This window comes from Felis catus, chromosome A1, assembly GCF_018350175.1.
Source record: "Felis catus isolate Fca126 chromosome A1, F.catus_Fca126_mat1.0, whole genome shotgun sequence".
Taxonomy (NCBI): Eukaryota; Metazoa; Chordata; class Mammalia; order Carnivora; family Felidae; genus Felis; species Felis catus.
Genome location: NC_058368.1, coordinates 101,774,520 through 101,785,894, shown reverse-complemented (window position 1 = coordinate 101,785,894; position 11,375 = coordinate 101,774,520). Strand labels below are relative to the sequence as shown.

The window sequence follows — 11,375 nt, the reverse complement described above, 5'->3', positions numbered from 1 at the left end:
GGACAGTAAGAATGAAAGAAGGCTTTTTTTAATTAATCAAATTATTATCCTATATGTATTTTCCTCTCCACAGGAAGCAGTCGTCAATGCTCAAGTTAAATCTGTATGGCCAGTAGCAAAGAGCAAACTCCGGACTCGGGTGGCCTATTACTCAGCTCAACAGTGCCAGCTACCAAGATGGTTTTGGCCAGTAGTCCCTTTATGGTTAGACAAGATGCATCCAAATTACTGATATCGAAAAACACACCTGCCACCCCAACCATCTGAAATAAAATGTCTATCCTCCCATCTCGACACGCCCATCTCCTTAATCACCTGGAAGGCGGGGCTTGCATGTAGAATTCTTGTCCTTTTCAGAGTTTGCTCTGAAACATGGGGGCCTGGAGCCGGCTCTCCACAATCCTCCCTTCTCTCTGTCCTCGGTTCTATCTTGTATTCATGCCTAGGGCTTCCCAGCTAGTACTTCAAGTTCCAGCCAGTTCTTCCCCTGCAATCACAATGGCCATCTCTTGAGCAGAGATTCTACTCTGGCAGTATAGCCCGCAGTCAGGAGCAGGGTCCCTAAGGAAAGGGCTGTGCCATCCCATGAACAGGCTGTTTGGACAGGCAGTTCTGGGTCCTGAGCCTCAGTAGCACCTGGAAGGGATGGTGTGGGCTCTGAGGATGCATGTCCTCTGGGCCCTGCAGATCCTCACCCCAGGAGGAGGAAAGCCAGAACAAGTCCCCAAGAGTGAGGTGGGGGCCCTCTTGTGTAGGCCAAAGCACTTCTAGAACACTATTCTTATGGACCAAGGATTTGTATTCCTCCCAAATCCGTAGGTTGAAGCCCTAACCCCCAATGTGAGGATAGGTGGAGACAGAACCTATTCAGGGCAGTATTTAGGTTTAGATAGGGACCCTCCCCCCATGATGGCGTTAATGTCTTTACAAGAAGAAAGAGAGAACAGAGCTTTTTCTCTCTACCATGTGAAGACACAGGATGGAGGTCCTTACCTGGGACAGTCTGCGGGCACCTTGGTCTTGGACTTCCAGCCTCTAGAACCCTGACAAATAAATCCCTGTGTGTTTAAGCCATCTGGTCTGTGGTATTTTGTCACGGCAACCAAAGCTGACAACGACATGTTCCGTCAGAGACTCCCCATCAGCTCTGTGGGTCAGATGAATAATACAGGCCAGCAACAAGTTTCTGATAATAAAGAAAACATTAAAAAGAGACAGTACTGTGACAATTATAACTGAAATTCAGACTCCCAGCATCTGGAATATCATACTTACGGGTAAATGATTACAAACAGCAGCCTAATACCTTCCAGCTTCTTCTGTGCTTTATAAATAAAACTTGAAAATTATCAACATTAATTGATTCTTAAGTGGAAAAGGGAAAATGTTGGAATATTAAATGAAGATGGTTTTGGCCCACTGTTTGTCATAATCCATAATTAAACAAAATCTGTATTTTATTATGATTGCAATCTCTAAAAATCGGTCTAATACTTAGAAATTTATGACAAAATTGTGATTTTTCTTCTAGCCTTTGGTAGTAAATTAGTGTGCAGTATTTATTAAATCAACAGTTATTATACCTTTTAAATATAGTTAAAGATTATGAGATTAACACTATATTATGACCATTAATATATTCACGTAGTAAAATAGCTTAGAATGTTTTTAATAATTATGCAAAAGAAGAAAGTATGATTACCATAATCCTTAGTAGGCTCATAAGTATTTAATCTGGTGAAAGGAATAGACCCGAATAAAACAAACAAAAACATTGAAAAATGCTGGTACAGCAGAAAGAGTATGAGTTTTGTGGAGTAACTTACTCCCAAAAAGTTTTAGTGCTGCATCATTGGTGAAGAACTATAGTTTCATTCCTGGAATTTTTTTTTTAATGTTTACTTTTGAGAAAGATCAAGTGGGGGAGGGGCAGAAAGAGAATCCCAGTCAGGCTCCATGCTGTCAGCACAGAGCCCAGCGTGGGGCTCGAACTCAGGAACCTCAAGATCATGACCTGAGTCGAGATCAAGAATCAGATGCTTAACCAACTGAGCCACACAGGTGCCCCTCTTCACCTAACTTCTAACAGAATCACATGGACAAGTTAACTGACCTAGCTGCCAGGCTCTACTAAGACATTGTTACTTGCCTGGTACTCCCTGTCCCCACCACCCAGCTCTCAAATGTGCTACCGTAGCCCTCAGTGAATCTCATCTGCCTCTCTATTGTATTTATCACTCATGCCGAGGAAGGATCTTTGGAAGAGGTGTCTGGAAGCTGAAACTAGACTGGCAGTTACCCAAACAGCAACGGTTTTGAGCAAAGCCTAGCAAATTTCAGTATGTTACTTTCTTTTCTTCGCGGGACAGATGCAAAGAAGAACAATGTTCACAGGATTTGTTCCTACCGCCTGGCATCCTTCAAAGACCTCACGTAGATGGTCACTGAAGGTGCTTTTTGATTAACACAGTGGTCTCTAGATATATTCACTAGGACTAGTGTCGGCGGAAGGGAGTTCTCTGCCACACCACCCCCACCCCCCACCCCCCGTTTCTGTCATTAAATGTGATTAGTCATTTTAACTTATCACCGGGATCTCTCAGGTCACTTAAGGGCAAATTTAGTATTCTTGGAAAAGCATTTGCTCGACACAAGCTGCTTTAGAATAAACAGAAAACTGATTCTGCATCTTCCTGAATACACAACACAGGCATTAATTCAATCCGACATGTACTTAGCACAGTCTTGTGCCAGGCCCTGGGGGCACAGGAGTGAACTAGAAAGACCCGGTCTCTGCCTTCACGGGGCTCTCAGATTAGGGGGAAAGTGCACACGTGAATCAGAATGGCAGAGGCTGGACATTTGTTACCCATTTCATTCGGCAAAAAACGGAGTGGGAAAGGTGTTTTCATGACTTGTATTCAGATGTCAGAAGTAAGGATCCAAAGTGCAGATGTCACCGAGGTTCAGAAACTATCCCCTCCCCGCTGTTCCCACAGTGCACAGTGGGCTGATGAGCCTCCTGTCTTCCCCACATCTCCAGTGCCCACTCGGGCCACAAGGGATGACTGGGGAGGGACCATGCCACAGAGGAGCAGTTCTACGCTAAGGGGGTCTGCATAACACCCACCAGGAAATTAAGACGAAAAACATCTGCCTTTTTCATGACTGCTTTTATAATAAATGTTTACTGTTTTCATTACACTCTAAGGCAGAAAGAGATTCTGTGGCCGTCTTCTCAATTTGCCTATGAATGCACTTCCTTCTCCCAAAAAACAACCAGAGGTTTGATCGTGAGCCTGTCCTATTCCTTGAAGGGGAGGGAGAGAAACTTGCCACAAGTTCTACAAATAGCTTATTTCACCGCACGTACACATTCCAACTCTGTACAAGTCTTCCCGAAACCTTCAAGGACCTATTATCTCCATTTATCCTTGGTTAGATTTTTCTATTTTGCTTCCTCATAAGCTCTTCATTTCCCACCCTATCATCTTTCCCTGCAGCCTGAGAGTCTTTGTTCTGCTATGCACTTGTGACAACTGGGGACGCTACACTTTCCTGGCTGCCAGCCATGGAATTTGCAACACTTTTTAGAAAAGGCTTTGGCAATTTTTACTCTTGTCATTTGCTTCACATCTGTGGCTGATGTGGGAAGAACAAAGCTCAGGCAATTTGTTCCTGCTATCTAGCTTACGGCAGTGCCTTCCAAGTTTCTGCTCGCCCTATCCGCCTCCCGGAACGTTGCTAAGTTTCTTCTCTAGCCTGGGCAGCACCACTGCATGAATAAGAGGCCATGTCTCATGCTTTCAAGGCTTTTGAACCCGGCCAATTGATCTGGATTCCAAACAGGTATTTTGAACATTTTTTCAAGCAGAAAATCCCATGCATTTTATACAAGTGTAGTGGCTTGGAGGTGTTTGCTGTGAAAGAGACAGGAGTTGGAGTGCTCACTCTGCCAGGTACTAGCTGTAAGACTATGGCCCAAAGTTTTAACTCTCCAAGTCTTAATGGGTTGAGTTTTCCCCCACGTGTACAAAAGGAAGAAAAGCACCTGTCTCCTCATGTTACTGGGACAGTGGCCCGAGGCGGTACTCGATTCTGGCATATAATAATTGTTCGCTGAATGTTACGCAGTATTACTTAGAGACAGTGGATGATATACACATCCCTGAACACCTATGGGCAAGACCCATGCCAGGCGCAATGTGAAAGAAAAAAAATACTAAGTCCCGCATACGTATTATACGCCCACCCTCTCTTATGTGCGTTTTTAAATCATCACGTAAAGTGAATGACTGCTGTCTTTGCAAAGCTTAAAATGGCACGCATGCAGTAATCATACTGTGCAATGTGTGCGAGAAGTGCTATACTCACACGCCGTCACAAGGAACTCCACTAAAGGGACAGAAGGAGGAGTGGAAGTGCGTAAGCCTCATGGACCTGATCTTGCTAACGTTCATGTCTCGACCCCGAATACAGAATCGCCTCTGAAATAGGCATTCAGGAAACACTGTATTGAGGATAAAGATAGACTCTATACTTAACCAGCGATAGAAATCTAACTCAGTCTGCCTTTGAGCCAGAAAGGCAACTGCTTGACTTACGAAACTAAGAGGTTGTAAGGTGGAGTGAGGATCCATCTTGCGATATGGCTGAACCCCGGGCTCCAGTGATGGCGTGAGAAAGCAGACACTGGGCTCTAATTTCTTCTAGGTTGGCTTCATTCTCAGGTAGGCTTTCACTCTGTGTTGGCCACTGTAGTGCTGGGCTGACAGCCTTATGATTCAGCAGGAACAGCTAAAAGATCATTTTGGGAACATTCCAGGGTTCCATCTCACTTGACCAGCTCAGGGCATGTGCTCAATATTGAAATAATCACAAGGCTAGGGAGAGGGAATATGCCGACTGGGTAAGTCTGGGCCCCTTCCACGCCTTAGACCGGAAACTCAAGTTCACCATACTGAAAGCCTTTGGATACGGTGCTAGGAAGAGGTGTTTCCCCCAAAGAAAATCAGGCTACTGATTTTTCCAGTGCTCTTGGATATGGCCAAAGCCATACACATAGTCATTGTGTGGTCTGAATTACGGACCCTGAAGAATTGATAGGATTTACATGAGCATAGGAGGAACAAAATACTACTACAAGGCTCTGTACTGAGATGGATGTAAGGAACCATCACTCATACTGTGGGAAGCAGTGCATGAGTGATGAGGCATCAGACTATGAAGCTAGGTCAAAGCTAGATGTCAGTCCATACTGAGGATAAAGCAAAATGTATCTGGTTTGGTAGAAATGTGGAAGTGACTGCAGTTTTCTCTTGCTGTGTGTGTTTAACAAACCACACCAAAACATAATGAGTTGCTTAAAGCAAGGGCAGCTCATTTCAGCTCCACTTGGTTTCAGTCGGACCGCAGCAAAGGCTGGGGACAGAAATAATCTCACGGCACGCTCACTCACATGTCTCGTAGTTGATGCTAGGTAGTGGCTGGACCTTAGTTGGGACTAAGGCGGGAAGAGATGGCCTCCTCGTGCTTGTTTGGCTTCCCCATGTCATGATGTCTGGGTTCCAAGAGGGAGTGTCTCAAGGTACCAGGTGGAGCCATTCATGACTTAGTATTGGTTCCTCTACTGGACTCCAGTACTGGTTTGAAGTGATTACTGGCCCCTCTAAATTTTGTAGTTGACCTAAACTCTACAGGTCCAACGACAAGATACAGTGCTACCTGAGAGGGCAAGTACTGAAGTAAAAAAAAAAATCCATCAACAGAAGATTTATGATGATTTAGGAAAGAACAGTAAAGGATATGTGTGCATAAGATATTACGATAATAGAGACAAATCCAAGAAAATATTAAGGGGCACCTGATCTCTTGAATGTAATACATGAGAAGTGAAAATGTGATTGTAAATGTTGAGGTAATTATTATTTCTTCAGAGTAGTGACTCTTTTTTCTGCCTCCCTCTCATTTTTAAGGACCCATGGGATCACACGGAGAGCACCCAATTTCCCCATATCACGATTCCTACCTCAGTCGTATCTGCCAGCGAAACATGCTTCCGCCTACCACACTTAATTCTAAGCTTGTAGAAGAATGCAAAATTCTTGGTAATGCCTAGGGATTGAATTGTGTCCTCATAAAAAAAAATTATATGTTAAAGCCTTAATCCCCAATGTGACGGTATTGGGAGGTGGCATCAGATACTGGAGATAATTAGGTTTAGATTATGTCATGAGCATGAGGCCCTGACACGCAAAGACACCAGAAGTTTGCCATCTACAGAGCAGGAAGAAAGTTGTCACCAGAAACTAACAATGCTGGCACCTTGATTTTGGACTTCTAGCCTTCAGAAATTTGAGAAAATGGGTTTCCCCTTTATAAGCCACCTGCTATAAATTTTGGTTAGGGCAGCCCTAGCTGACCAAAGCAGTCATTAAAACTACCCTAGGGATGCCTGGGTGGCTCAGTCATTTAAGCATCCCACTTTGGCTCAGGGGATGATATCATGGTTTGTGAGTTCGAGCCCCACATCAGGCCCCTTACTGTCAGCATAGAGTCTAGTTCAGATCCTCTGTCTCCATCTCTCTCTGCCCCACCCCCACATGCACATGCTCGCTCTCTCTCTCTCTCTCTCTCTCTCTCTCAAAAATAAACATTTAAAAGCCTACCCTTATGTAAAGCGTGATGGCCACATATTTAACTATCCCTGTCCTAGTTCTTTTATAATTCATATCGGTTTTCCTAAATATTTTCTTTCCAAGTGGGAAAGGCAATGTAATAATACCAGACCACTATTATCTTCAACAGCTTTTGTTAAGTTCTCAGAATGTCATTCATTTATTAAGTAATAGTAATTGTGAATTTTAGCAACGTCAGTCACCAAGTTAGTTAAAACAGAAATTTCCCCCAAAATAAACAAGAGGAAAATAAATGGGTGTTGGGAAAACTGGAGAGATACAATACAAAAGAATGAAATGAAACCACTGTCTACACCATGCATAAAAATTAACTCAAAATGAAGTAAAGACCTGAACTTTAAGACCTGAAACCATAAAACTCCAAGAAGAAAATATAGCTGGTAGGCTTCTGGGCAGCGATTTTTTTTTTGAACCTGACACCTAAAATAAAAGCAGCCAAAGCAAAAAATGAAAGCTTTTTTAAACTAAAAGGCTTCTGCACAGCAAAAAGAAACCTAAAAAATGAAAAAGCAACCTACCAAGTAGGAGAAAGTATTTGCAAATCTTCTATCTTACAGGGTGCTAATATCCACAATGTAAAAAGAACTTATAATTCAGTAGCAAAAAAAAAAAAAAAATTCAAAAATGGGGAAAGGTTCTGAGTAGACATTTTTCTACAGAGATACAGAAGGCCAACAAACACACAAAATGATGCTCAGAATCATTAATCGTCAGGTAAATGACAATCAAAACCATATGAACTATCACCTCACACTATTTAAAAAAACAAAAACAAGAATGGCTAGGATCAAAAAGACAAGATATAACAAGGGTTTGAGAGGCTGTGGAGGAAAGGGAAGGCTCATGCACATTACTTTCCCTTGGTGGGAATGTCAACTGACATAGCAACTATGAAAACAGCACGGAAGGTCATCAAAAAATTACAAATGGAACCATCATATGATCCAGCCATTCCACTTTGGGCTGTCTGTATGAAGGAGATGAAAACACTAACTCAAAATCTATCTGCACCCCCATACTCAACATTTAAGAAACAGTTAACACTCTTCTCCAACTATTCCAAAGAATAGAAAAGAAACCTTTCAAATATATTTTATAAGACCAGAACTACATCGATACTAACACCAGACAAAGATACTACCCCAAAAAAAAAAAAAAAAAGGACACTACAGGCCAATACCCCATCCGGGAGAACACAGATGCAAAAATCCTCAATGAAATATTAGCAATCCACGTTCAACAATACATTAAAAGGATCCTTCATATGTATCAAGTGCAGTTTATTCCTGTGATGCAGGGATGATTCAATAGTTGCAAATCATTCAATGTGATACATCACCTCAATAAGAGAAAGGAAAAAAAATCCTACGATCATCTCAATAGGTGCAGAAAATTCATCTGACAAAATTCAGCATTCATTCATGATAAAATGTTTCGGCAAAGTGGGTTTAGAGGGAACATACTTCAACAGAGTAAAGACCATATACAACAAACCCAAGCTAACATCATGCTGAGTGGTGAGAAACTTAGAGCTTTTCCTCTAAGCTCAGGAACAAGGTAAGGGTGTCCACTCACACCATTTTATTCAACATAGTGTTAGAAGTCCTAGCTGCATCAGGTAAGAAAAAAGAAATACAAGGCATCCACATTGGTCAAGAAGTAAAACTATCTCTGTTTGCAGACGACATGATACTGTATATAGAAAACCCTAAAGACTCCAATAAAACACTATTACAAGTAATGGCTTATTTAAGTCAAGTTACAAAATATAAAATTAATATACAGAAATTTGTTGCATTTCTCTACAGTAATAACAAAGTAGAAAGCGAAAAAAACAATTTACATCTGCACCAACAAGAATCAAATACCTGGGGATAAACTTAACCAAGGAGGTGAAAGACGTGTATTCTGAAAACCGTAAAACATTGCTGAAAGAAACTGAAGGTGATACAAATAAAGGGCAAGATATTCCATGTTCTTGGATTGGAATAACTAGTATTGTTAAAATGATTATACTACCCAAAGCAATTTACAGATTCAGCACAATCTCTATCAAAATGCCAATTACTTTTCACAAAACTAGAAAAAAAATATGCTAAAATTTGTATGGAATCACTGAAGACCCCAATTAGCAAAACCAATTTTGAGAAGAACAAAGCTCGAAGTATCACAATCCCGTATTTCGGTATACGCTACAAAGGTGTTATAATCAAAACAGTGTGGTACTGGCACAAAACAGACACCTAGATCTCTGGAACAGGAGAGTCCAGAAATAAACTGACATTTATATGTTCAGTCAATCTGTGTCAAAGTGTTGGGAAAAATGGACAGCTACATGCCGAAGAATGAAAGTGGAACTCTCTCTTAAATTTATACACAAAGATAAACTCAACATTTATTCAAGGTCTAAAGATGAGCTTCAAAAACATAAAATTACTAGAAGAAAACATAATTAGGCAGTTACGTCTTTGATGTGAGCCTTAGCACCATTTTTCTAGATTTGTCTCCTCACAAAGGAAACACGAGGTAAAATTATTGGAAATACACTAAAATAAAAATCTTTTGCACAGCAAATTGAACTACCAGCAAAATGAAAAGGCAACCCATGGAATGGGACAAGATATTCACAAACGACCTATCAGATAAAGGGTTGATATCCAAAAACTATTAAGAACTTACACAACTCAACACCAAAAACCATACAAGAAAAAAGTAATCCAATTTAAAAATGGGCAGAGGACCGGAGTACATGTTTTTCTGAAGAACAAATCTGCATGGCCAACAGACACATGAAAAAATGCTCAGTATCACTAATCATCAAGAAATACAAATCAAAATAAAAATGGCCAATATAAAAAAGACAAGAATTATTAAGTGTTGGCAAGGATGTATAGAAAAAGGAACCTTTGGGGCGCCTGGGTGGCTCAGTCGGTTGAAGGCCTGACTTCGGCTCAGGTCATGATCTCACGGTCGGTGAGTTCGAGCCCTGCATCGGCCTCTGTGCTGACAGCTTGGAGCCTAGAGCCTGCTTCGGATTCTGTGTCTCCCTCTCTCTCTGCCCCTGCCCTGCTCTCACTCTATCTCTCTCTGTCTCAAAAATAAACATTAGAAAAAAATTTAAAAAAGAAAAAGGAACCTTCATGCAGTGTTGGTGGGAGTGCAAACTGGTACAGCCACTGTGGGCAACAGTAGGGAGGTTCCTCAGAAAGTTAAAAATACAAAAATTGTATCAACCAGTAATTCCACTACTAGTATCTACCCAAAGAAAATGAAACCACTAATTTAAAAACTCAACATGTGTGCCCCTGTTTATTGCAGCATTGTCTATACAAGCCGAGATACGAAAATAACTTCAGTGTCCATCAGTAAGTGAATGGATAGAGATGTGCTGTGTGTATATAAAGAAATGCTACTCAACCATAAAAAAGAAAGAAAACTTGCCATTTGTGATAACATGGGTGGACCTAGAAGGTAATGTGCTAAGTGAAATAAGTCACAGGAAGAAAATATCATAGGATTTTATTTGTATATGGAAAAAAAAAATCTAACAAAACACCAACAGACTTGTAAGTACGGAGAACAAAGAGGTGGATGCCAAAGGGCGTGGGGTAGGAGGATGGGCAAAGCAGGTGAAGGGGATTAAAAGGTAAAATCTTCCAGTTTTTAAATAAATAAGACATGGGATGTGATGAAATAAGACATAGGGAATTTTAATCAGTAGTATTTTAACAACTTTGTATGGTGAGAGAGGCTAACTAGACTTATTCTGGTGACCAATTCATAATGTACATAACTATCAAATCATTGTTATATACTTGCAACTAATACAATGTTGAATGTCAGTTATTCATTTAAAAACCTACTCCTCGGGTGCCTGGGTGGCTCAGTGAGTTAAGCGTCTGACTTCGGCTCAGGTCATGATCTCACAGTTCGTGAGTTCGAGCCCCGCGTCGCACTCTGTGCCGACAGCTCAGAGCCTGGAGCCTTTTTCGGATTCTGTGTCTCCCTCTCTCTCTGCCCCTCCCCCACTCATGCTCTGTCTCTCTCTGCCTCTCAAAAATAAAGAAACGTAATAAAAAAATTTTTTTAAATAAATACAAAAATAAAAAATAAAAACCTACTCCTGAAATCTTTGCTGCACTATATGCTAAGTTGGATGTAAATTTTAAAAAATAAAAAATAAAATTAAAAAAATAAAAATGTAATTTCTGCTATATATGTAAATGTATATGTGTGTGTGTGTGTGTGTGTGTGTGTGTGTGTGTATCGACTTAATTGTGTGATCACTTAAGCTTTTTTTCTTTACACTATTCCTCTGGTACCTTAGTACATCTGCCAATGAGGTATCCATGAAATAATAAAAGAGCATGTTTTAGATGCAAAGAATTCCAAAAGAAAATCACAAGATTCTTTCCAGAGTAAGAACAAGTAGGAAATCCTGGCAGCTACCCAGATTCTCTAGCAAAAAGCCAGAGCTTTCCTGATCATTAGCAAACCCCATGGTGTCAGTTTTATCCTAACTGCAAGAAGTGAAGGGAGAAAGTCATCCAGACGAGGGGAAAATCGATCTAACAGTAAATCTCAAGTCACACTGCAAAGAGTATCAGATGTGCCGAACATAGGTGGCTGCAGTTTGGCGGAGGGGATGAGCCTTCTTCATTCTCTTCGTACTCCCTA

At 41.0% G+C, this 11,375-nt stretch overlaps 2 long non-coding RNA genes across 2 annotated transcripts in view; one reads left to right on the top strand and one right to left on the bottom strand.

Annotated features, from left to right (window-relative positions):
• Positions 1-294, top strand: part of LOC123385608 — a 99,161-nt gene extending 98,867 nt beyond the window's left edge. Inside the window, exon 4 of the long non-coding RNA XR_006598484.1 lies at positions 74-294. This is a non-coding gene — a long non-coding RNA (uncharacterized LOC123385608). The remainder of the gene's footprint in view (positions 1-73) is intronic.
• Positions 294-11,375, bottom strand: part of LOC123385613 — a 49,318-nt gene continuing 38,236 nt past the window's right edge. Inside the window, exons 2-3 of the long non-coding RNA XR_006598493.1 lie at positions 994-1,186; positions 294-487 (exon numbers count right to left, since the gene is read on the bottom strand). This is a non-coding gene — a long non-coding RNA (uncharacterized LOC123385613). The remainder of the gene's footprint in view (positions 488-993; positions 1,187-11,375) is intronic.